Below are 24,090 nucleotides of genomic sequence, written 5' to 3' on the forward strand. Positions count from 1 at the left end.
CCTGGTTGCCAGTAGTAATATATGGATGGACATTCTTTGCTGTATACTTTTCCTGGGGGTTCAGGAGCCAAAGGGGGGGTTCCTCCCACACACATACACATAGAGAATAAGGCTAATTCTCTTTATTTTCAAATTGCTTTATTCCTACTTGTCCTTTAGGGCATACCTACCAGTTTCTTTGGGAAACCTTCCTTGATTCTTTTCAATTCTTTATAAAAAAGCTTTCCTCAGTAACTGGAACACACAAACATAGACACACAGGGCATTTCATTATAGGGCTAAGAGTATGAGTTCTGCAATCAGAGTGCATGGGTTGTTATTCTACCACTTATTAGTGGCCTTTCTACTTCTCACTCTTCCTTACATAGCCAAGATAATGAGATCTTCTAAATTGAGGATTAAATCAGAGAGACCAGGTGTATAAGTCAGGAGAGGTTAGGTTGTACCATGGTGAAGACAACAAAATTCTCAGCGGTTTCAAACAACAAAGATTCATTTCTCACCCAAGCTGTAAGTCCACAGAGGCATAACAGTCAAGTCAGCTAGGGACATCAGATGATCGAGCAGCCACGATTTTAAAATTGTGCTGCTCTCTGTCTTTGGGCACATGCAGGATTGTATTTCCCCGCCCACTTATGGTGGTCGGAGCCGTGAGATTTGTTGTAGTTTGTGAAATGTGAGCATAAGAACAGCCAGGGCATGCTTGACCATAATCTTTTTTTTTTTTTTTTTCTCTCTCTTTCTCGAGATTGAAAGCTTCTAGCAGGCAAGGGCAGTATTTTAGCTGTTTTTTTTTTATCTTAGTCACCTTCTGTAACCCGTACACAGAGCAAATAGACAGTAAATTTTGACTGACTGGATGAAAAGTATTCTGTCAGCCACAGAGAACTGTGACTAGAGCCCTCAAAGGAAGTCAGGTCTGGCTAAAAAGTCAGCGAGCCCTCGCTGGGGTACCAGCTACTCAGACCGGTACTGTGCTTGCTGGCCACCCGGGAAAACAGCTAGATCACCATGGGGATTGTTGTATACCTTTAGATATTAATTAAAGAGTATCCTTCAAGAATGTGTGCAAGGAAATGTAAGCATATCTCATGTAACCATAAGGTTGGAGCACTTGGGCACTGGCCTTGACCCTTCTGCTAGCTTTAAGGCAAACTCAGATAAGCCTAGCCAGTGTGAACCGGTTTCCTCCTACCTCATGATGGTTAGATGGACAGCATAAACATGACAATCTCCTCCACTTAAAAAAGTCCTGTGTTGGGCGCCTGGGTGGCTCAGATGGTTGGGCGTCTGCCTTCGGCTCAGGTCATGGTCCCAGGTCCTGGGATCGAGCCCCGCATTGGGCTCCCTGCTCCTTGGGAGCCTGCTTCTCCCTCTGCCTCTCTCTCTCTGTCTCTCATGAATAAATAAATAAAATCTTTAAAAAAAAAAAAAAAGGTCCTGTGTTATGATCCACAGGAAACGGGCCACTCTCTGGACAACAACACATCACAGCTGTCACCAGGAATTGGTGCCCATGACCCCGAGGAGCCACCACGAGGGCATCTTGTGTGACTCGAAGTTCTGCCAAGGGAACACTTTCGAAACCTCTTACAAATTCCTCCAAACGCACACCCAGATTTGGGGAGGATTTAGGCATGAAATCTACTGCCAGCACATTGTTCTGAAACAGAAACTTGTAAGCAACCTTTAAAAAGAGACTTCGGCGGAGAATTTATCGATTGTTTGAAGGGAGGAAAATGAGAGATGGATCATAAAGTACAAGTTGCTACAGCCCCTGTCCCAGGTGACATATGTGAGCTTACGAATCCTGAGCTATTGCTGATAAAGGAGGGAGACTCATTCATCTCAAGCAGACGCATACAAGGAAAGAAGTGAAATAGGATAAGGCCTATGCCAAATGTTCCGATGAAATTCCTGCCGCGGCAACCCCCGAGGCTCTCTGAGCACTTCCCACCAGCAAAGCCCGATTAAGATGCTGGCCTGAGTGAGATTAAAATGCACACTGCGAAAATCCCTCCCCAAATAGATTCTTACACCAGGGCATCCACCACGAGGGAGCTACCTGTCCTGCCTTCTCTCTGTTTCATTAGGAAAAGTTGTCAGCTGTCCACGATAGTGTCTTTTATGAGACTCCAAGTTACAGCTTCAAAGGACCCAGGACTTTTTGATACTTGTGAGAAAGGTTCTGAGGAGAAGTTCAGAAAAAAGCAGGCCAGTGCGTGCGCTCCCAGCACTAGAGCTGTCTTACCTATTAATTTGGCCCCTCCGTTCATGTTTTGATGTCCAAATTGGCCTTCCGAAGACTGGCACCACATACACCCTGCATCGTTCAGATGGGTGACCAATTTCCACAATTACCTTCGGCCTTAAACTGACAAGGAAAAGCAGGTGTCCAGAGGCGATGTCTGTTGCTGCTTCCCTTCCTTCACCCCTGAGGCCTGATATTCTTCCCACATTTCATGCATGTATTCTCAAAAGAGTGGCACAACTCAAAACAGCACAGGCAATCACTGAAGCCTTGGGAAATCCCGTCTGCTCAGAGAACAAGGGCATGCGCTGGTCTCTCTTTCCTGGAGCATTACCCGGCCAGAGCCATGAAGGACTGGGAAGAAGCAGGCAGGGCAAGAAGGGGGGCGGGGGTGAGGAGGGAAGGTAGGGTAGACAGGAGGTTCCAGAAGTTGTCTCTGAGGGGGAACCCAGGTGAAGTGAGGGAGCCAGTCATGGGAAGATCCAAGGCAAGGGGAACCAGTGGGGCCCATCTGGGAATACAAAGAAGGCTAATGTGACTGTAGTGGTGTCACATTTACCTCTCCAGAAGACAGAGAGCAGTAGGAGATGAATTCAGACAGGTGGGGAGGGACCAGATCAGTAGAGCCTCTTGGAGAAGATGCTATTCGAGAGTCCGATTTTTATTTTATATCTGGTCTACGCCAATGGGATGCATTAAGGAAAGGAATGAAGGGAAGCGATTTACACTTTAATTTAGATAAATTCCAATAAGACTTTCATGAAAGGACTGAACCCAACTTTGATAAATTCACTACCTCAGAATTAATTCCCCAAATAATTTTCTAATAAAGGACTTGCTGATAATAGATTCTGTGATTGTGCTCAACTGAAATGTTTTGGAATTCACTCCCTGCTTCCTTTGTTGTCTAAATTCTGAGAGCACAATAAACATGACCATGGGTTTTGGAATCCAAAAGACCTATTTTGGGGTTCAGATCCCATCACTTACTAGTCATCTGAACTTCCTTGAGCCTTTTACATCTGTGAAATGGGGATCAGGGTATCCCTTTTGAGGACTGAGTGCATGTGTGTGCATTTGATCTGCTCAGCACCATGCCTGGTACACTGTAAATACTCAACGGCACCCTGTGCTGAACCATCCACCAGCCCATCCCCCACCTCCCGCATCCACCTCCTCCTTCCTTGAAATGACTACCTTCTCTGATCTACGGCAGTCACACTCTGCCACACACAATTTAGCACTCCGTCGATTCGATATGCTCTGAGAGTCTTGTGTAAGAAGAAGGGGAAAGAGGGTCAGTGGTGGAGCTGCCAATGTCAAGTGGATGGAGAACGAGGGAGGTAAGGGGCAAGATGAAGCAGCAAAAAGTTTGCCACTGAATTTGAAGAAAGGGAAGGGATTAGCGTTCAGCCTGTGTCTTCCAGCTAGCAAGGAGGGAGGAGAGGGAAGGAGAAGGGGCGTTCTTGGGCTTGCCAGAATTGAAACTGCCTCCCTCTCTGGACAAAACAGTACTTGAATAATTTTAACTGCAAATAGTCAAATCATCAAAAAACAAGAGACTGAAATTGGTTAAAGGGATTCCATTTGCCTCTTACTCCCTTTGAATCACCATGCTGGATATTACCCACATCCCTCCAAACACCTCTGAAGAAGGGAATCTTTTAAAGTCTGAATAGCTTCAGAGACTAAGAACGAGGATAATTCTCTGGGCAAGAAGAGTGGATAGCAGAGATTAAAAATCCATAGCAAACGGAATCACAACCATTCTTTAAACCTTGTTTAGGAGAGTAGTTGTGACAGTGAATTTTATATGTCAGTTTGACTGGGCTGGGGGGTGACCAGATATTTAATCATTATTCCAGGTGTGTCTGTGACAGGGCTTCTGGATGCAATCAACATTTGAATTGCGAGACCAAATAAAGCAGAGTGTTCTCCCTCATGTGGATAGCCTCTTTCAATCAGTTGAGGGCCTGAAGAGAATAAAAAGGCTCACCCCCTCTCAAGGAAGGGGGAATTTCTTCAAATTCGAACTGAAACGTTGGCTCTTCCTGGGTCTCCGGTCCGCTGGCCTTTAGACTAGAACTGAAACATCAGCTTTCCTGGTTCTCAAGCCTTAGGACTCAGATGGGAACCAACTCATTGACTCTCCTGGGTCTACAGCTTGCTGACTGCAACTCTTAGGACTGGTCAGTCTCCATTATTGTGTGAGCCAATTCCTTATAATAAATCTCCTTCTATATACACACACAAACACAGACATGTGCACATACAGCCTATCATTTCTGTTTCTCTGGGGAACACTGACTAATATAGAAGTAGAGAAGTTTATCCCTAAATTCAGATTATTGAACTGTCACAACAAAGCAAGTGAGCATGACTTGGAATTAAAAGAAACTTTCAAAAAGAATTCATCCATGTTATATAATCTCCACCTGCACGACTCATCTCTTAAAGATGTGAGCCACTCTCTCAAAGAGAACATAAGACTTTCTTAGCCCTTGCTTGGGAACAATAGCCACCACTGTCCCTTCTGCTTCCCATGAGAGGGAAACCCCATTATTTGACAGTATCAGGAGTTCGCAAGCACCAAGTTAGAACTTTTGCACGGATCTCCCCCAGAATTGGATGCCAGGCTCCAGATGACTATGTTGTCAGGTGAGAATGAGCTATGTCACAACTACAAAGAGTTTAGGGTAATCTTGACCTTGATGGCAATGGGGCTACCAAAGGTTGCTGAGAAATTAACTACTTAATACAATGTAAACTTGCTGGGCATTGTTTGGTCTGAGTTTATATTTATGGCAGTCATCTAGAAGTTGGAAGAAGGGTGCTTCTTCTTGATGGTGTGGATTCCACATGCTTATCTAAGCAACTTAAGAGATTTGCCTGTAGTTATTAATGGCTCTCTGTATGCTTTGATTATAAGGAAGACATAGTAAGATTCACTTTTTCCTGCATTCTCTTTAACACAAGTGTGTCTGAAAGGTTAGCAAGAAAACTCCCTCTCTTGTACTCAAAATATAGGAAGAAAGAGATGCATAAGATGAGTAGAAAGAATACAGCATCCCTCAGGCAGGTCACACTTAAAAGGTACAATGGAGGAGATCTAAAGTTAACTGGAAAACGTTCATCTGAGGTACATTTCTGGTTTTCAGGAACCTCAGATACAAGCAATATGGTAAGGACTTCTTACACTTTTAAAACTCTTTATATTAAACAAAAAAAAAAAAAAAGAAAGAAAGAAAAGAAAAAGAACTTGTTCCCAAAGGTTATGTGGCAGATATTCCTCATTTACTTTACTAGCACTTTCAATTTTGGCTCAAATCCTATTATTCAGGAGATATGAATTGGCCAGTGGGAACATTTCCAGCAACAATATTTCAGAATTAAAATCTAATTTAACCAAGATGACCCTGGAAATTACCAAGCTCAGGTAAAAGGAAACCTTTTAACATAAACGGCCATGTGTTATTCATTCCATCCAGAGGGTGCTGGGAAAACTCTCCAATCATTTTTATTTTATTTTTTTATCATCTAAGCCACCTTTCTCATCATACAATGCCTTGTAATGGGCAAGCTTTTTTTTTTTTTTTTTTTTTAAAGGATACGTTACCATCACTGATGTATGTGTAAGAATGAGACCAGGTCTGGGAAACACAGAAAAGCCATTTCGGAGTGGCTGAATAAGAGGGGAGTATGAATAGTTTGAAAAAAATGCACAGTCTAACAAATAATTGTATCATAAAGATGTCAGCTTAGGGAGTAACTCAATGCTTTCTTCCTTAACTTCAGATTTAAAAAAATATATATTTTTTTATCAGAAAAGTACAGTACAGCAGCTGAATATCAACAGACCTTTATTAATAGGCCAGTTCTAGTCTTTATTACCTGTGTGACCTTGAGCAGGTCACTTGCTATTTTGCCCCTCGGTTTCCTCTTCTATAAAATATAAATACACTGCCTAGGCGGATGGACGTGAGCATTCAACAACATTTAAGTTGCTTGGTATAGAAAGTAGAAAGCTGTGGATGCTTTGTAAATGCTACTTCTTTTCTTTCAGTTAAAAGTAGAAAGAAGTTTGGCCTTAATAGGCTCTGTATTTTTAGGGGGGAAAAAGCCTTCTGTTAAGGGCAGAGATTTTTAAGGGCAGGATTATTTCAGGTTTTCCCTTTCTTTCATAATAACATCATGCACTAGAGAATGAGTTCTTTAGTGGATCCAGACTAAAGCCTGTGGAGTTATTTCCCTTAGGGCCAGGTCGGACATGTGGGTCTCACCAGATTTAGTTTCTATATCCTGGAAAGACCTGGCTTCTGGGATGTCAATTTCAGACTCATGGAAGCATTCACAGAGTTTCTTTCTGTTGCCTTAGACGTAAGCTTCAAATCCCGAAACACATAACATCCGGGCCCAGATGGCCATTCTAACTGGCATCTGGTTATCCCCTCTCTCACCTGGATTTAGTTCCAAAGTCAGGGTTATAGTACGATGACACTTACTCGAAGCTCTGCCCCCAAGTTGATAAGGATGTTATTAGAGGTGGCCCAAAGCTCACTGTAATCTCCTGGAGGATGCCAATTTCACAAACTTGAAATAGAGACACACTATAATGAACAGCAGGGCTTTACCGAAATTCAGTACCTAGAAACATGCTTGCTGCAGTCATTTCAAAAAACATAAGTAACATCAAACGAGAGGTGTGAAACAAAGTAGTTGGCCTGGTAGATAGAGAAGACGACTCTCAGTTAGAATGGGGGAAGTGGCTTTTGGCTTCTATTTTGAGGGTCACAACATACTTTATTCACCAAGCAGCACGGTGCCAAGCTGGTTACAGAGGCTACTGCTCTCAAGATAGAGGTTACAAAATACGGAAGAAAAGAAAGAACCTAAATTTCCCCTGAGGTTGACTCTATAAATGAAGCTGCGGGACTCCTGGATGTCCCTTTCCTTTTGGTTGGGCACGTGCAAGGACACAAGACAGGTAACCTGTGGACAACCCTTGTGAGTGGCAGGAGTCAGTAAGCATTTAAGATGGGCATCCTATGTCAACAGCAATTTGTATCCGTTCCTTCTCCTCAACCTCAGGGTGACTCCCTTTACAGTCAGACATTTAAGATTTGTTGTCTTCTAAAAATGTCACAGTCTGATTCCTGTTAAATATCAAGCACAAATAAAAGAAAAGAAAGCCTTCTGTCGTAGACAAGCCCAGAATCTTGGGGGCTCCAAGCAAAGTCAGAAGAACCTAAGTCTACTGCAGCCACACTGGTCTTCCTGCTTGTCCTCTGAATACATCAAATAGATCCAACCACAAGGCCTTTATGCTTGCTGTTTCCTCTGCCTGGAATGCTCTTCCCCAAGTTCTCTGCACAGCTGGCTTCTTCCTTTACTTTGGGTCTCTGCTCAAACATTATCTCCCTCATGGGGCCTTCCCTTACCATGCTATCTAAAATAGCACCCTCGCTCCAACTATGCCAGTCCACTGCTTAATACCTAACAGAGTTCCTTTTGTTCACGTGGGGATGGTTGGTGTTCCAATCTAGATCATAGCTCCCTGGAGAGAAAGACATTGCTTCGCTTACTGCTGGAACAATACCTAACACATAGTAGGAGGTCAATAAATAATTTTTCAAAGTAAATGTGTTATCCTTGACAAATCACTAAAGCCAAGTCATTTTTTCCTTTGTAAACTGAAATAACGATATATAACATCATAAAGTTTTGCAAAGGAATTAATATACTTTGAAAAACTACTCAAGAAACCATAAAATGCACTGAAATCTTAGTCATTTCTATTATCCCCGTTACTGTGAACTAGCTCTTCTATCAAAGCACCAGGTAGTGATGGATTTTGAAGCTGTGGCTTAGTTTATAAACTTGTTCAAGAGTGGGTGAGCTCCTTGAAAGTAGTCAGCATATTTCATTGTTTTTTTCTTTAGGCCTGACTTAAAGTAGACACAATAAATTCTTGTTGGATAAATAGAGGGATGGAGTAAATAAAATGCCCTAGCAAAGGAAAGGAAGGGGGCCAAATGTCCAGTTTTGACTCATAAAACAGGGAGTGAAGGCAACACACTGGATATGGTAATAGACCAGAATCCTAAGGACCCCAGTCCAGAGGTCTAAGCTGAACCACTGGCCCCAAATCAATAAAACTGTCATGATTAATCTAATGTTCATAAACAGGAGGTCAAACCTGAGCCATGAATCCACTCTGTTAAACGACAACAGATACAAGGCTCTAGGGAGAGACAGGAATTCCTGAACTATGGTCAGGAATATGGTCAGGGCTATGGTCAGCCCAAGGCCAGAAGCTATCAGGAGCGGCATTTCACTAGGATGGAAAGAAATAAGCTGCTATAACTGGGGTCACCACTGTGTGGTCAGAAATGGCAGTGGGTTCAGCCATGGGAGGGTCTGGGCACCACAGAACTCATGCAGTAAAATGTACATCTCTCTGATCACATTTATGGCTCACATTTCGTGAAATCCACAGTAAATATGGGAGACCCACTCAGGCAAACAACTTATAGTTGGTGATTCTGTTTCATAAAGATAGATTAGATCAGAAATGAACTGAATGTATATTTAGACATAAAACGAAAACATTTCAGAGCAAGAAGAAACCTTGGAGGTCATGGTACCCAAACTTGCCATTTAACAGAAAAAGAAATTGGAGCTCAGGGTCTACAACAACTTGCTCACAGTCACACAAGTAGTTAGCGGCAGGACTGGAACCACGATTTAAGTCTCCTGACTCCTCCTTCAGTGCTCTTTCCACTTTACCATTCCAGTAGTACTGAACCATGACTAAGTCAGTCAGACCCTTTGAAAGTGACCATGGAACAGAAGGATGCAAAATGTCAAGCAATGAATTAAAATAGGGCCTTTCCCTCACTCCAGAGTTATGTTTACAGAAACCCAGACATTTAAGTCATCAGGAAGAACATCCCAGACATCTAAAAATCTCAACATTCCTCCAATAATTTAAAACTTATTTTAGAGCCAGAAGCCCCTTAGCAATTATTAAGTACAATTCCCTAATTTTACAGATGATGAGCTATGCCTTAGAGAGGTTAGTTTCTCAGTAGCATACATCTGGTTAAAATGGCCCAAAGTGTTCATAAAGTGATTCTTACACTATTCTATATAGATAGTCTCAACTGTCTGGGAATGGGTCCCAGGGATGCTTTGGAAAAAAGTCCTTGTCATTCTCATCAAACCAAATGGACATGCTTGCATAAAATGGTACAGCTGAAGCAAGGACACCTAGCATCTAGAAAAACACTCTGGAGGTGATGCCATTTGCTGTGTAACAACTGAAAAACAATTATACTTTTTGTCTGACGTGTGAAACACACCTAGGTCAAATGTAATTCCCCAAACCAGTATTTAATATGGGTCTCAAGGCACTGAGGGAACTTGCCCAGGGCCTGACGTAGACCAGACAACTTAATAAATTCTTATTGGTTGGTTGGTGGGTGGGATGGATGGATGGATGGATGGATGGATGGATGGATGGATGGATAAGTGGGTGAAGAGAGTAAGTAAAAGGCCTATGGCAGAGATAGAAAAGAAAAGGAAATGGGGCCAAGTGTATAGCTTTGATTCATGAAACTTGGAATTAAAACAAAACAGTGGGTGAGGGGGAGAAACACACTAGTTAAGACAGACAAAAGCCCCAAATCAGACACCTCGAACAGTGCCCCCAACAAGCAGTTCAAGCTGAACCCTTAGTTCAAAGGAAGAATTAAGGTCTGTAATATAACAATTGATATGGTGCATGGGAGAGAAGGGGAACAGAGAAAAAAAACCTTGCTGGGGTAAATCTAACCCTTGCATTTAGTAAGTGAATAGACTCGGAAAATCACTTTGGACCAGCTTTTTGGAAATCACTTTAACTGGTCTTGGGTTGTAGAATTTTGGACAAGTAAGCAATATTGTCCCAAAATGTTCTGATTTTTTTTTTCCTGATATTTGAATATATAAATTGTACCTGGTAACCATAAGACTAAGATTTTGGAACAAAAACCAGTCAGTGGGCTAAATTACTGTGGACTGTTCAGAAGGCCCGATAGGCCAACTGGATGGTGATGACCAGCATGGATGCTCGGACTAACTGAGACGATCCTGGAAGAGCTGGTTCCCATCAAAATTTGAGAGGCCCCCCACAACAAATGTGGGTACAAATGTTAGTAAGACTCCAGGCAAGAACCTGTACCTATTACACAAATTTAGTTGTCACTGAAGGCTTGTAAAACATTACTCAAGATACAAACACCTCTGACCCAAGTTTGTAACAGAAATGCATTTATCCCTTTGCTTAGTGGCGTTAGCTTTCCCCCATTCATCCTCCTTTCTGAGATATTCTCCTTCTATTCCCCTGCATATCCCTTCTGCTAGCCCCCCATGCCCAAATCACAGTACTCTTTCAGCCTTTTTGGTCCCACCCTATTTTACTCCTACGAATATCAAAGGACAGAGAGCAGGCTTCTAGGCCAAGCTCTTCTGCTCACTATAGTATGGCCCTATATGAATGGTTCTCAACCAGCGGTGATTTTGCTCCACAAGTGGAAATTTGGCAATGTCTGGAAACATTTTTGATCATCACAATTGGGGAGGGGGATCCTTAATGAGAGCTAACGGTATCTAGTGGATAGAGGCCAGAGTTGCCACTGAACATCCTGAGATGCGTAGGACAGCCCCCTCACAATAAAGAATTATTTAGTTCAAAATGTCCAAAGTGCTGAGGCTGAGAAACCCTGTCCTAGATGATTCAAATATTGCTAAGTCTCAGTTTTCTAACTGACCAAAAAGATAATACTTACCTGCTCTTCCTAATTCTCTTGCATGGAGGACAGATCAGTAATGTGCACATAAGCGTTTTGAAAAGTACTTTATAAATGTTACTTTTCTTTTTAGCTCTTGATACTTTCTCAGATTATCCAAGGAGGCTTAAAAGGTGCTTATAATATTACTCATTCACAATACAATCTTTGTACTTTGACTTTAGAGAGGATCTTTATTCTAAAGAGAACACAGAGCAGAGCTTTTTATTTACCAAAGCCTACTGAGCAAGCATTACCACCCGTTTTTGAGATAAAAGAATTGGCAGAGGGAACATCCGACCCTTTCTGCAGGAAAAAACAACAACAACAACAACAACGAGTTAGAGTTATTTTTTTATTAATTCAATAATTATTTGATGTTAATATGTGTAAAACAGTAATATAATGAAAAATATTACTATCGATCCCTTACGATATCTCAATGAGCTAAATGCTTTAGACACACTGACTGCTTACAACAACCCCTGAGGTAGGTCCTATTATTACCCACATACGTAAAAGATAAAAATTAAGTCTTGGAAGCAAACTATCTGCCCAAGGGCAAATAACCAATAAATGGTGAAGCTGGGATTGAAATCAAGCCCTATCTAACTCAAATGGCTGTGCTAGGAAACACTATGCCATACTGTGCTTGGCACCGAATGTGCATCCTAGGGGATCGGAGGGAAAAAATAAAATATGAATCAAATATGGATGCTGCCCTCATTAGCTAGCAGTCTCCCAGAGGAGATCAGAAGTAAACACAAAGGGAGATAGTAATAAGTGTCAAAGATGTACCAATGACCTTCCAAAATGGGATTCTAAAATTTAGAGTTTGAGGCATATGGATTCAAAGTACTGAAATCAGATTTAGGGAGAAAATAAAGCGATCGAAAGGAGGTGCCCAGACAAAGTGGGTTCCTCAAGTGGAGACCAATACTTCGTTACTTTTAGTGCTTATAGAATTGCTCTAAACTCTGAGAGGCTAGCCTATACTGATTAGAACACTATGATGATGAGATCAGAGTCTCTGGGTCACCTTCCCAGTGGTTAAATTTCTTTTGCCACAATTCAAGGCCATACACTCAATCAAGGATGGCAAATGTGGCCATGTGTGATGCTACCCCTCATGCAGATCGAATGTCATAAACAGGCCACAGCACCTTTTCCTATGTTGTTGGGAAAAGCCTCAGAGTCCTTTGTAATGCTCTGCCCCAGTCCTTAATGTAGCTGAATGGCACCTGAAATAAACCTATATCACCCTCTAGGGTTTTTCTATCTATATGCTATACCTCACTTAAAAACATGTTTGTAGGTGGGGTACATAATGTCAGGTAAAGCAAGAGCTCTGAGCAACAGAGCTTATTTTATACATGGAGAACCTGAAACAGAACAGTTAAAATTAAGGTCAAAAATGATCTGAGTATTAAAGAAGATGTAATACACAAACACACACACACACACAGGAATATGACTCAGCCATAAAAAAGGAATGAAATCTTGCCATTTGCAACAACATGGATGGATCTAGAGAGCATATACTAAGCTAAGTGAAATAAAGCAGAGAAAGACAAATACCGTATGATTTCACTCATACGTGAAATTTAAGAAACAAAACAAAGGAAAAAAAGAAAGACAAAAAGAAAACAGACTCTTCACTACAGAGAATGAATGGTTACCAGAGGGGAGGTGGGAGGAGGATGGGTGAAATATGTGATGAGCCCCCGAGTAATATATTGCTGAATTAGTCTATTGTACACCTGAAACAAATATAACACTGTATGCTAACTACACTGGAATTAAATAAAAAAATAAAAAAAGAAAGGTAGCATCATTCTATGCAAGGTATTTATAAAATAGTATTGGATGTATGCTAGTTAGTTTTTCTGATGCAGAGTACAATAAACTCTGCCTATAATTTAAGAAAAAAAAAGATCCAAATCTGTTATCAGAGGATGATTTCCTGTTAAACTTAAGAGTTTACTAAAACTAATGACCAGATTTACCTCTCAGTTTCCTGGCAGCCATGGCAAAAAGAGAAATACTACTTAGGGGATATCTTTGCCATTTTCCGAAAAAAGGAAAAGCTTATAATTAGTTACATTTTTTTTTTCCTTTTAGATAGCACTGAATCATACAAGAATGCTGCTGCATGGTTCCTTATTTAAGGATAACTAAGTAACTATTAATAAAGGGCATGTACTTCAGAAAAAAGTATTGGAGGGGACTTGATGAACAAAAGAGACGGATTCAGGGCAGTTGCACCGTGTCACAACATGTGCTTTTCACCATGGGGAGGCCATCTTTGAGACTGCTTGTATGACTCACTTCAAACTCATCCCTAATGGTGGAAAAAACAGCTATAGAACATGGTAGGCCTGTAGGTCAAGGAATATTCTTATACACTTAACCCCTGATACAATGCTCTTTCTAATGGACAAGCATGATGTTAAATTCTAAGGTCAATGCATAAAGTGAGACTAAGTCAAAAAATAAAAATGACTCTTGAAAATCTCCTTAGTTGCCAGGGGCCTGGGTGGCGCAGTAGGTTAAGCGTCTGACTCTTGTTTTCAGCTCAGGTCGTGATCTCAGGGTCCTGGCATCAAGTCCCGCGTCAGGCTCGGTGCTCAGTGGGGACTGCTTAAGTTTCTCTCTTTCTCTCTCCCTCTGTCCCTCCCCCTGCTCTCTCTCTTTAAGATAAATTAATCTTTAAACAAAAAGAAAGAGAAAATCTCTTTAGTTGCTCATAAAATAAGATATGGAATGCACAGTATTTGTTTATGACCCTATGCAATATGTGCATATAGAGGATGCTTACTGTAATGTATAGTATACAATAAAGATTACATAAAATATTTAGATTGTTCTTAATTACATGAGAGTCTGGATAATTAAAGTAATGTGAGTTAAAAGTGCATTTGAAATAACTTCTATATATAGAGAGGTCTAAACTGGTGTCGTCCAAAAGAAACGTAATACGAGCCATATATGTAATTTAAAATTTTGGAATAGCTACATTAAAAAAGTAAAAAGAAACAGGTGAAATGAAATAGAACATTTTATTTAACCCAATATAGCCAAACTATTCTCATTTCATCATGTAAACAGACTAAAAAATATAAATGAGATTTTTTTTTTTATTAAGACCTCAAAATGTGGTATCTATTTTACATTTATGGCACATCTAGATGTGGACAAGCCACACTTCAAGCACTCCAGAGCTTCACATAAGGCCAGTGGCTCCCATATTTACTGTATCAATGCAGATTTAGGCCTTTTCTACCCTTTGGCTTTTTTTTTTAGATTTTTCAGTAATGAAAACTTCCCGCCAGAACCAGAGTCACTGTGATCGGTTGGACTGTGGTGGTCTGCACCACCTCCCCCATCACCCCGTGGCACTGGAATCAAAGACTCAATCCCCTGGAGTTGATCTTGTCTCAAAGACTGATAGTCCCAGCAGCTGTTCTGATCACCCCAGCCTGACACCTCATTAAGGCCTCGAGAGTGAGACTCGGTGGCCAGGCTTGGAATTGGGAAGGAGGAAGCGTCTCCGGCGAGAGGCCTGGGACCAGATGGCCTGCTCTGTGGGTTGTGCTGGTTCTTGAGTCACCAGATGCAGGGGCTCCAGCAGGGGGCCCAAGCAGGTGGTGTGTGCTAAGTCAGGGTTAATGAGGCAATAGAACGCCTAGGCCTCTTCACAGACTTGCTAGTAGAGGCCAAGGGGAGCCGAGAAAGCTGATCTTGGGGCCCCACCCTGGCTTCTGTGCCCAGGTGTGCCCCTTACCCCAGGTGCTCTATAACACACACCTCTTTAGCAGTTTCTGCTTTGCCTTTGCAACAGATTTGAGACTCACTATAGGAACATTTCCACTCTTCTTCTGCCCTAAATTCCTGTGGGGGCAGGTAGTAGTATTATCTCCCTCTTCTGACAGATGCAGATAAGAAAACCCCAGGTTTGTAGACTTCAAGAGACCTAAAATAGCACAAGTTTCAAAGTAGGTGCCTGTGGGGTATTTTGGGCCAGCAGATGTAGTTCTTTTGGATGCACCTAGAGTTTTAAATTAAAAAAAAAAAAAAAATGAAATAAAGAGTTTTAAATTAAAAAAAAAAAACTAAGGCATTTGGATTGTGGGATTGTGGATTGATGATTTTCCTTTTGTAAATCGTAAGATTTAGCAATAAGGCTGCTAATTCCTACATGATTACAAGGGGCTGAGCCTGAGTAGGCCCTTTCCTCTTCACACAGGGACTCTAGGTCCAGAGCATCCCAGTCCCCTGACCCTCCCAACAGTCTTACCCCATGTGTCTTCATTTATTCATGGCTTGCCAGTCCTGGTAGATTTGTGAATTTGAGGCCTTAGCTTAGTGCATTAGAATTTAAGGGTATGTGCATTTTTTAAATGGAGGAAACTTTAAGCTAATAAAGGTCCAAAGTGGAATTTCAAACACCAGTACTCTAGGGAAAAGAAAAATATTTATTTTTGTTACGGAGCTTCTCTAGGCTTTGATACCATGGGCATTATCTCAATCCTCTTCCCAACATTATGGAATCCATCCTAGTATGTTCTCAATTTATCAGATGACAAAACCAACGCCCAGAGAGATTGAGAACTGGGTTCAAAACCATGATCATGTAAACTGTTAGTGGGTGGGTTGGATTTAGCATCCTGAGCCATGTTCCTATTACTTTATAGTGTTCCTCTCACTCAATTCTTAGGGAATACTGTGACCTTTTACCTACATAGTGTTCTGTAGGCATGGCTTTTGAAAGCAGTACAATCTGAGCATTAATACCTAATGGGCCTCTTAAAACTTTAAGCAGGTTCTTTAATGTCTTGAGAATCAGAATTTTCTAAAATACACAACACATTTTCAGCAGTGGAAATTCCCAGGTAAGTGAAGTACCCAGCATTATTCCTGGGGGAGAGCTGAGTTTCAGAAAATGTTGATGTCTCTCCCCCCAAAATCTAGTTAACTAAATAAGCTATTAGAGCAGCTACTGCAATTGCCCACCCACCATGTGTGTTAGCAGCCATGCAGTGTGAAAAATGGGACTCCTTTCCCAGTTCCAAGGGAAGACCCTGATGGACTCAAGCCCATCAGGGTCATCTGATCCCCCTGGCACAGTGATTGGCTCAGGTTAGGTATGAGAAATAAGTTGGTCTAATCGGAGTGAAGCCCCAGGTTTTGTTCGAGGTGAGGGGGTGGGGCAGAAAGAGGCTATTTTATGCTCCGGATGTGTAGTATGCAATTGCAACAGCTGCTGCCATTTTGCTATCATGAGTGAAACCATGTGAGGAGAAGCCAACTTCACGTTTCTACAAAAATGAGGGAATCCCAGGAAAAAATGGAACCCAAACTGCCATCAAAGCCTCACTCTCTTTGGGCTTTTACATTTTCTACCAGCCCAGAGCATTCGCTCTAATCCAGACACAGCTGTCACGTATACTTGAAACCCTCTTATGAGGCTTTCAACTTAAGCCCAAAACGACGACTAGCTGACAACCTCGGGACCAAGGGAGCATGCTCACCAGAGTACCCCCCTACTACTGACTGGCTAGCTAGCGTATCTGTAATAGCGACTTGTCTAGCTGGTGCTTCGGCCATCCCAGCGGGGGTGGGCAGCTGGAGGGTGGGCTGTCCCATCCACAGGGGTTCCTCCTGAGCTACCACATTCTTGGAGGTGTCGGCTTTGAAGTTAGAGCGACTTTGGTATTTGGGCCAAAGCAGGACCTTCCTCATGCAAAGTGTTGGGAGAACCAGGAGACCAGAATCTGGCACTCGCTCTAATAGCAGTCAGTGACCGATGAGTGGGTGCTTTGTGTCAACTGTGCCTTGCACCTTCGCTAGAATGACACAATCACACAAAGAGAGAAAAGGAGTGAATCATGCTAAGACTTTCAGAAAAGCCAGGACTGTTTCCTGAGTACTTTTTTCTATATTCTCTATTCTTACGCCATTGTACTGGGGCGAAAAGGGAGCTGTAGGGGCTCCTGGAGCTGTGAGCACAGGTAAGGCACCCAAATGGATTTGAGCAAAAGGAATGAATCCTCCTCAGGTCTTAGTGCTTTAAAGTATAAGGCAGGGTCCCAAACTCAAATGCCCACAGAGGCTGGCAGGTGACTTTAATGAATGGACACCCAAGCAGAAGTCTGGAGACTGCAGATCTTGTCAGGGACAGGTCTGCTCAGCTCCGGTGGAACATTTTTGATAAGAATTTAAAAAAAAATTTTTTTTAATGTAAAATATCCTTAACTTTAATTTTTCGTTCTTTTTTTTTTTTTTTTTCCCCCTTCTTCCTCTCTCAACACCGAGAAGATCAAATAAAACACTTGGGTGGATGGATTTGGCTCTCAGACTAAAGACAATTGAGGGAGCTGGCTGGATTACCAGAAAGGAATAATAGGTGGTAGCTTTTTGGTTCCAAGGAATCCAAGTGGAGAGTGACTGAGCAAGGTGGGGAAAGTGGTTGGAGGGATGTGGTTCCCCCATGTGGGTTGAACACAGATACCTCAGGGGATGGGGTTTCCGGTGGGATGGCTACATAGATTCCTGTAAGGACTGAAGCTAACCTTAGTAGTTTCAGGAGTTTCCACAAAGATTCCTGTGGCTGAGAGTAGCAGGAAGGGAACAGAGCAGCCGGCACAGTTACTTGGATCTCAGAAGGACCTCATGGTGGGGGTTGATAGCACCAGTAACCACTGGCAGGGTTTGTAGCCAAGGCTGTCTCCCAGCTTGGGGAAGGGAGCCCACTCAAATTCCTGATGTGTGCTTCTCATCAATCTCAGTGAAGTACTCTCAGAAATTAAAGAAAGGTCACAAAAATGGAGAAATCTGACACAACATGGAGTAGTCATAACTGCTATGGTAGGAACTGTCATTTCTACGTGAGAAATAAGGATCAGAAGTGTTCTACAACACTCAAGGTTCACATAGCCAGTCAAGGGCATCCTTTGCACTCAAACCCTAGACTCCAGTTCCCCCAGCCCCCCACCGCAATGATCCAGGCTGCTTCTCCAGGTGTTCTTCCTGTATTGAGCTCCCCTCTCTTTATTTCACTATCCTTTATATTTTCCATACCACCTAGTTGGCAGTGGCAATTTGATCCAGAAATTGCAAGAGTATGTGACTCAAACATCTTTTCTCTACTGTCTGTGAACTGTCTATGGAACGAGTATTCCAGAGAACGTACTTTGAGAAATGCTGCATTATGCACCTAATGACAGAAAATAAATGATTTCAAGGTAAATTTCCACTGCCCATTTTACCTTCATCACTATTAGTTCAGTTCATTAAAATGAAATTTAGGTGAAGTGTCTATGGCCATGACATCACACTTTTTGGTTGCTCTTGAATATTTTTAAACTCTTTGCTGTGAGATTCCAAGTCCAGTTGCTAAGCAATCAAAGCCAGTTTCCAGCAGAAGCTCTCTCAAATTGTTGAATACCATGCCCTCTAAAATTTGTACCCATGGGATGTTAATTTATGGAGGTGATGGACTGGCAGAGGCCAATGCCATCTCCTGAGACCAAGGGGCACATGCCATACTGTGCAGGGCCACGTGGAGAAGCACCAGGTTTGATCGGGCAGGAGGGGATGTGTGTGTGTGGGGTGGGGGGGGGGGGCTGGACTAAAGCCTTCAGTGGGTTTTTCCCAGGAAAGGCCAGGCAGGGTCAACAGTTTAGGACTGGTCAGTTTGAATGATTCTGATGATCTCTGGGCTACAGGGGTGGTCTCTGGTTGTCTGGGACCCGGCCTTTGGATAATTTAGGGCAAGGGACACTGGACTGGTGTGAAGAGAGAGTTAGGTAAGGAGGCGGCTGGGACTTGACTTAGGATTGGTTGATTTGCCTCTGACAGGTATGCTCCGAGGCAAGTTGCTACTATTTTTAAGAATTAGCTAGCTCTGGGAGGGATCGTCTCCCCCTGAGTCTGTAAAGTCCCCAAATGCCAGAGGATCCAGAAGAGTGAAAACAAGAAAATATAGTTAATACAACTAGCCTTGTTTTTAAAGGGACGCCAAGGAGACAAGTACAAAACCTAAACAAAAACACTCTTAGAAATTCCTGGCAATCAGGAAGATGTGGTTGTCAGTATGAAGGCACCAGCTAGTGAGAGGCCCCCAGGAGGTCCTCATGAAAGAAAGCCCTGTAAGCAGAGGCCAAGGGCAGAGAACACTGGCACCAACTACAATAGCCATAGTCGAGAGGGACTTTTCTGCCCTCTTTCCTCTTCTCCCTTGGAGTTACTGAAATGACATTGTTTTCATGACTCAAATTGTTCAGATGACTCTTCATTATCTGACTGTGACCAGAAAAGTCATGGGGCCTGCCCTACATTTATTCAAGGACAGGGGAAACACTGGGTGGACCGAATGGGTTCTAACAGGTTATACTGTGTTTGAGAGAATCATCTTGCTGGCTGATTGCATCTTATGAGTCTTAGTTATTCAGTGGACTGGTTCCACCGTAGTATTGTACAAAAACATACACATAACTAAACAGATACCATATTTTGTTGGTTCCATTCTACTCAATGGGGCTCAACAATACCAAAGGATTCTTTAAAAGTAAAAACAGAATACAGAAGGCAGTGAGTCTGAAATGTTCTTGCAAACTACTTTTCAGTTCATTTAACACCAACAATTGTATGGGTTTTCCTTTCTTTTTATTTCTTTTTCATTTTTCCTTCTAAATTCACAGAATTAACACTCAATATCTAAAATAGCTATTGCTTGCAGTTCAGGATATTGTGAGTTCCAACAAAGCTTCCTGTAGGTCCATAAAACATCTTTCTCTAAAAAAATAAGAAAGAAAGAAACAAAGAAAAAAAGGAAAAATCCCTGCTGAGATCACAGTGCTAAGATCTATTTGGGGACTAACCTGTTATTTAAATTTGCAATTTCAGCTGGTCTGGGTGTGTATTTTTAAAACAAAAGGATTTAGTTTACCTATCAGATGGTACTTGATTAGGACTCCCAGAGTCACCGTTATGACTGAAGCAACCAGGATGGGTTCCTCCCTCGGGTGGCAATTTCCCTCTACAACGATCCTGCTGAAGAAGTTCAGGATTTACCATTCACTGCATTCCAATTCCCCCGTGTGCAACATTTAGCTACAGAAGCATTACACTATGCCCTATTTTCTTGAAGGCATTTTTCTTTTCTTTCTTTTTACAGTTCTTCTCGAAATTAATTCCAAAGGCCTGTCTTCAAAAGTTTTAAACTTCAGGTCTCCTTATGGCCACATTCGAAGAGAATGATTACGCCAGAAGTTGGTCTTTCTGGATGTTGGGGTGAAAATGGATGATCATGGAGTGTTCTATTGTTTCTCATCCACCGCCTTCTTTAGCTACTCTATCACAGGAATTCTGCTCCTTCTTTGGCTGCTCCTGGCTATGCATGTTCAATTCATGTCCGGAATGGTTCCCCCCCAACACACTTATTTATGGATTTTTACTAATTTTTCAAATATTAACTCAAAACTCACTCTTTTTACTGGGTTAAAATGCAAACCAAGAAGAGACACATAGGCCTGCAGATCCCTACAGATTCCCAGGCTATCTGCCCACACCACAAGTTCAAAAACCAGTCACGCAGGGGACTCCTTGGAAGTTATCCAGCTCTTTTACTGGTTTGATGATAAATCACGGGGAGACAAGGGCTAGCCCAGCCTGCTTGGACATTAGCGATGAGGAAGAGGCTACAGCTGACTGTTGCCGGCAGGTGAGGCAAATCAGAACTATGCAGACGGACTGCTTCTCTCCTCCCATTTCCCACTCCGAAGCCCCGGGGAACTTAACCTTTAGGCCCCAGCGCATCCTACTCCAAGAAACATGCTGTTGCTTCTGCACGTCTTTCTTTTCTCCTTTCTGCCTTTCTCGGGTTTGGCCACCTCCTTCCCTAAGGACTTCCTGCCCCAATCCTCTAGGATTCTAGCAGGCTTCCTCATAATTTTAGCATGCTGAATTGGGGGTCCGAAGCTGCCAGGGAAATATCCACTGCTCCCGGAGTTGTTTGCAGCTGTCTGTAGGTCTGCCAGTATTTGCCTGGTTGCAATGGGACTAGCTACCAGTGCTGGCTTACAGAAGGGGCTGGAAGGCAGGGGAGTCATAGAGTGTCTTGTCCCCTCCCATCTTTTGGATGGATTGAAGTCCCTTTGGAGAGACAGGCTTGAGGAATAAGCTGGGTAGAACAAGTTCAGCACAGATTTCTAAATAGGAGAGAGGCTGCTTCGGGACCCATAAGGAACAAAAAAGATACAGAGTTGCAAGGAGATTTTTCTTCTTCTTTTGCGTGGAGCTCAGATGTGCTCTGACCTCTTCCATCACAAGGTTGCCTGGGGAGAAGCCACAGCCTGAGCCAACAGTGTGAGCTTTGACATCTGAAGACATGCCATGACAGGGGGGGACATCTCTGAATGGGTTTGTGGATAGGGGAGGTCAGCTCAAGTGAGACAGGTCAGAATTAGGGGTAATGGTGGCTGCAGCTGAAAGGCTGATTTGTGCAGACAAGGGTGGGACTCCTTTGTAGATAATTAAAATAATGGATAGGGGTACCCTCAAGAGAGCCTATAACTTGCACTAATTAAGGCAGGAAGGACCTGTGCCAACATACTGTTGGTATAAAAAGTAAGGGGCGGGAGGAGGATGTCCTGCATCACCAGAGGCTGGTGGAGCCTGGCATATTTTGCAAGTTAATGGTGCAGGATGATAAGAGCTAATAGCTATCACTTGGTTAGTGCTGACTGCATGCCAGTCACTATGCTGCAATCTTTCTTTATATGCATTAGCTTATTTAATCTTTATAACAACCCTATAGCCTTGGCACTATTATTATCACCGTCTTGTAGTTGGGAGACTAAAGCTTAGAGCAGTTTAGTAAATTCCTGAGATCATAAAGCTAGTAAGTGCTGAACCCCTGAGACCCAAGGCACCGATGGCAAGTTAATATTACTCTAATAGCACAGTGACATAAGCCAAATGGGCTCTGTGCACACAGTAAGCATCCATCCTTCCTTACATCCTGAGTTACGAGGTTTACTTTCTACCTGTTACCCCTAAGAACCCCAAATTAGAGAGGGCACATCTCTAAACTGGTTTCGGCTTCAATCAGGACCCAAATTAAGTCTGTCTCGTTTCAGACCCAGCTGGTTACTCTTTCTATGGCCAGCTGGAGCACCCCTACCTCACCAGAGAGAGCTGCCAGCAGCCTGGGGTGGCCCATAGTCAGGGCTCCCTGGCCTGCTGCTGGCAGATGCTGTGTCAAAGAGATGAGACAAACTGCCATGGAAGTGTGAAGGAGTTGGGCTGAGCTGCCTCCCAGAAAGGAACGGCTGCAGCCAGGCCTCAGGTTCAGAGCCAGGAGGACAGTGTAGCCTCCAGAGTGTTTGCGGGAGATCCTGACACATGGTGCTTACCCAAGCCCAAATCACTTTGAAGACGATCTGGGACTACTTCTCCTCAATGACTATCCCATAGTTTCTCCATCTTGCACTGTTGCCACTTGGGGGGGCTATCAGTTCTGGGCTGTGGGGGCTGTCCTGTGCCCTGGAGGGCAGCTAGCAGCATCCCTGGCCTCTACACACTAAATGGTAGCCACCATGCCCCCTACCCCAACTTGTGATGCCCCCAAATATCCTCAGACATTGCCAAATGTCCCTTAGGGGACAAAATCACCCCTGAGTGAAAACCACTTCACTTTCCCATCTTGACAAAGCAGTGGTTGGATAGGGAGAACTGGATGAGGCTAGGAGTCAGGAGACATGAACTCATCTCTCACTAAATGGCCTTGAGAAACTGTTGTTCTCTGGGCCTCAGCTTCCACACCTGTAAAATGCAAGGGCTGGGAAAAATGGTCTTTTAATTTAGGATACCCTCTTTCATTGCTATCTGAAGTTTCTAATAGCGTCATACAAAACAAAATAAACCAAAAACAACTAGCCACAGTCCAAAACCGGTGTCAGAGGGAGTCATTCAAACTCATCCAGTTTTTTAAACAGTTTATTTCTTGGCAAACACAAGTGAAGCCTTGTGGATACCACAGAAATGATTCAAATATGATATAGATCAGTGTTTCTCAAAAGGTGGTCATTGGACAATCACCTGGAATGTTCTTTAAAAACATAGATTCCTTGGGCCATACCAAATCTAACGAACCATTCTATCCGCAGGGTGAGGCTTGGCAATCAGTATTTTAATAAACTCCCTGGTTAATTTTCGTGCATATTAAAGTTTGACAACCACCAATGTAGATGACATTCCCAAGAAATCTGCAATCTCTTTGAAGAGACAGAAACCAATTTTAAAAACCTAAAAAGACATACATCCTTAAAGGTGGTTAAGTGCTGGGAAGTTGCCAGGAGGAGAGGATATGACTGAAATGCCACCCAAACCTTCAATGAAATTTTAGGGAGAACTATCAAATTTAGGCACTGGGTAAATGGCGGTGGCGATGATGACAGATAACTTTACATGAATTCTACCAGCCCTCTTACTCCTTTTTCCTTTTTCATATAGGAATGTTTGTATTCTGTAAAATGCACCAATTTTAAGTCTATAATTTAAGACATTTTAATAAACACACACATTGATGAAAGAACCATCTCAACTAATACTCTCACTCCTAAAAGTCCCCTTGTTTTCCTTTCAGTCAATGCTAACGTCCTACAAACATTGTTTTGATTTCTATCACAGATTCCTTTTGGCCTGATCTTGAAATTTACATAAACGGATTCACACGGGAGGTCCTTTCGTGTGTCTTTCCCTCAACGTGGTTTTTTTTTTTTTTTTTGCTATTCATCCGTGTTGTTGCAACAGTACTTCTGCATTCTTTTATTGCCGAGTGTATACATACAATTTATCCGTTCTTTGTTGAATATTTCCATTTTTCAGTTATTTTTAAAAGCTGCTATAAACATTCTTTTAAAAAGTCTCCTTGTGGACATCTATTTTCATTTCTCTTAGTTATTTGGAAGGAGAATTGCTGGGTCATAGAAGCGATGTATGTTTAAG

At 42.5% G+C, this 24,090-nt stretch overlaps 1 protein-coding gene across 1 annotated transcript in view; it reads right to left on the bottom strand.

Moving 5' to 3' along the window:
• The window catches only part of SGCD (sarcoglycan delta), a 382,459-nt gene that overhangs the window by 223,705 nt on the left and 134,664 nt on the right, over nucleotides 1-24,090 (bottom strand). The window lies entirely within an intron of this gene.

The sequence above is a fragment of the Neomonachus schauinslandi genome, chromosome 7 (assembly GCF_002201575.2).
Source record: "Neomonachus schauinslandi chromosome 7, ASM220157v2, whole genome shotgun sequence".
In the NCBI taxonomy this organism is placed as follows: Eukaryota; Metazoa; Chordata; class Mammalia; order Carnivora; family Phocidae; genus Neomonachus; species Neomonachus schauinslandi.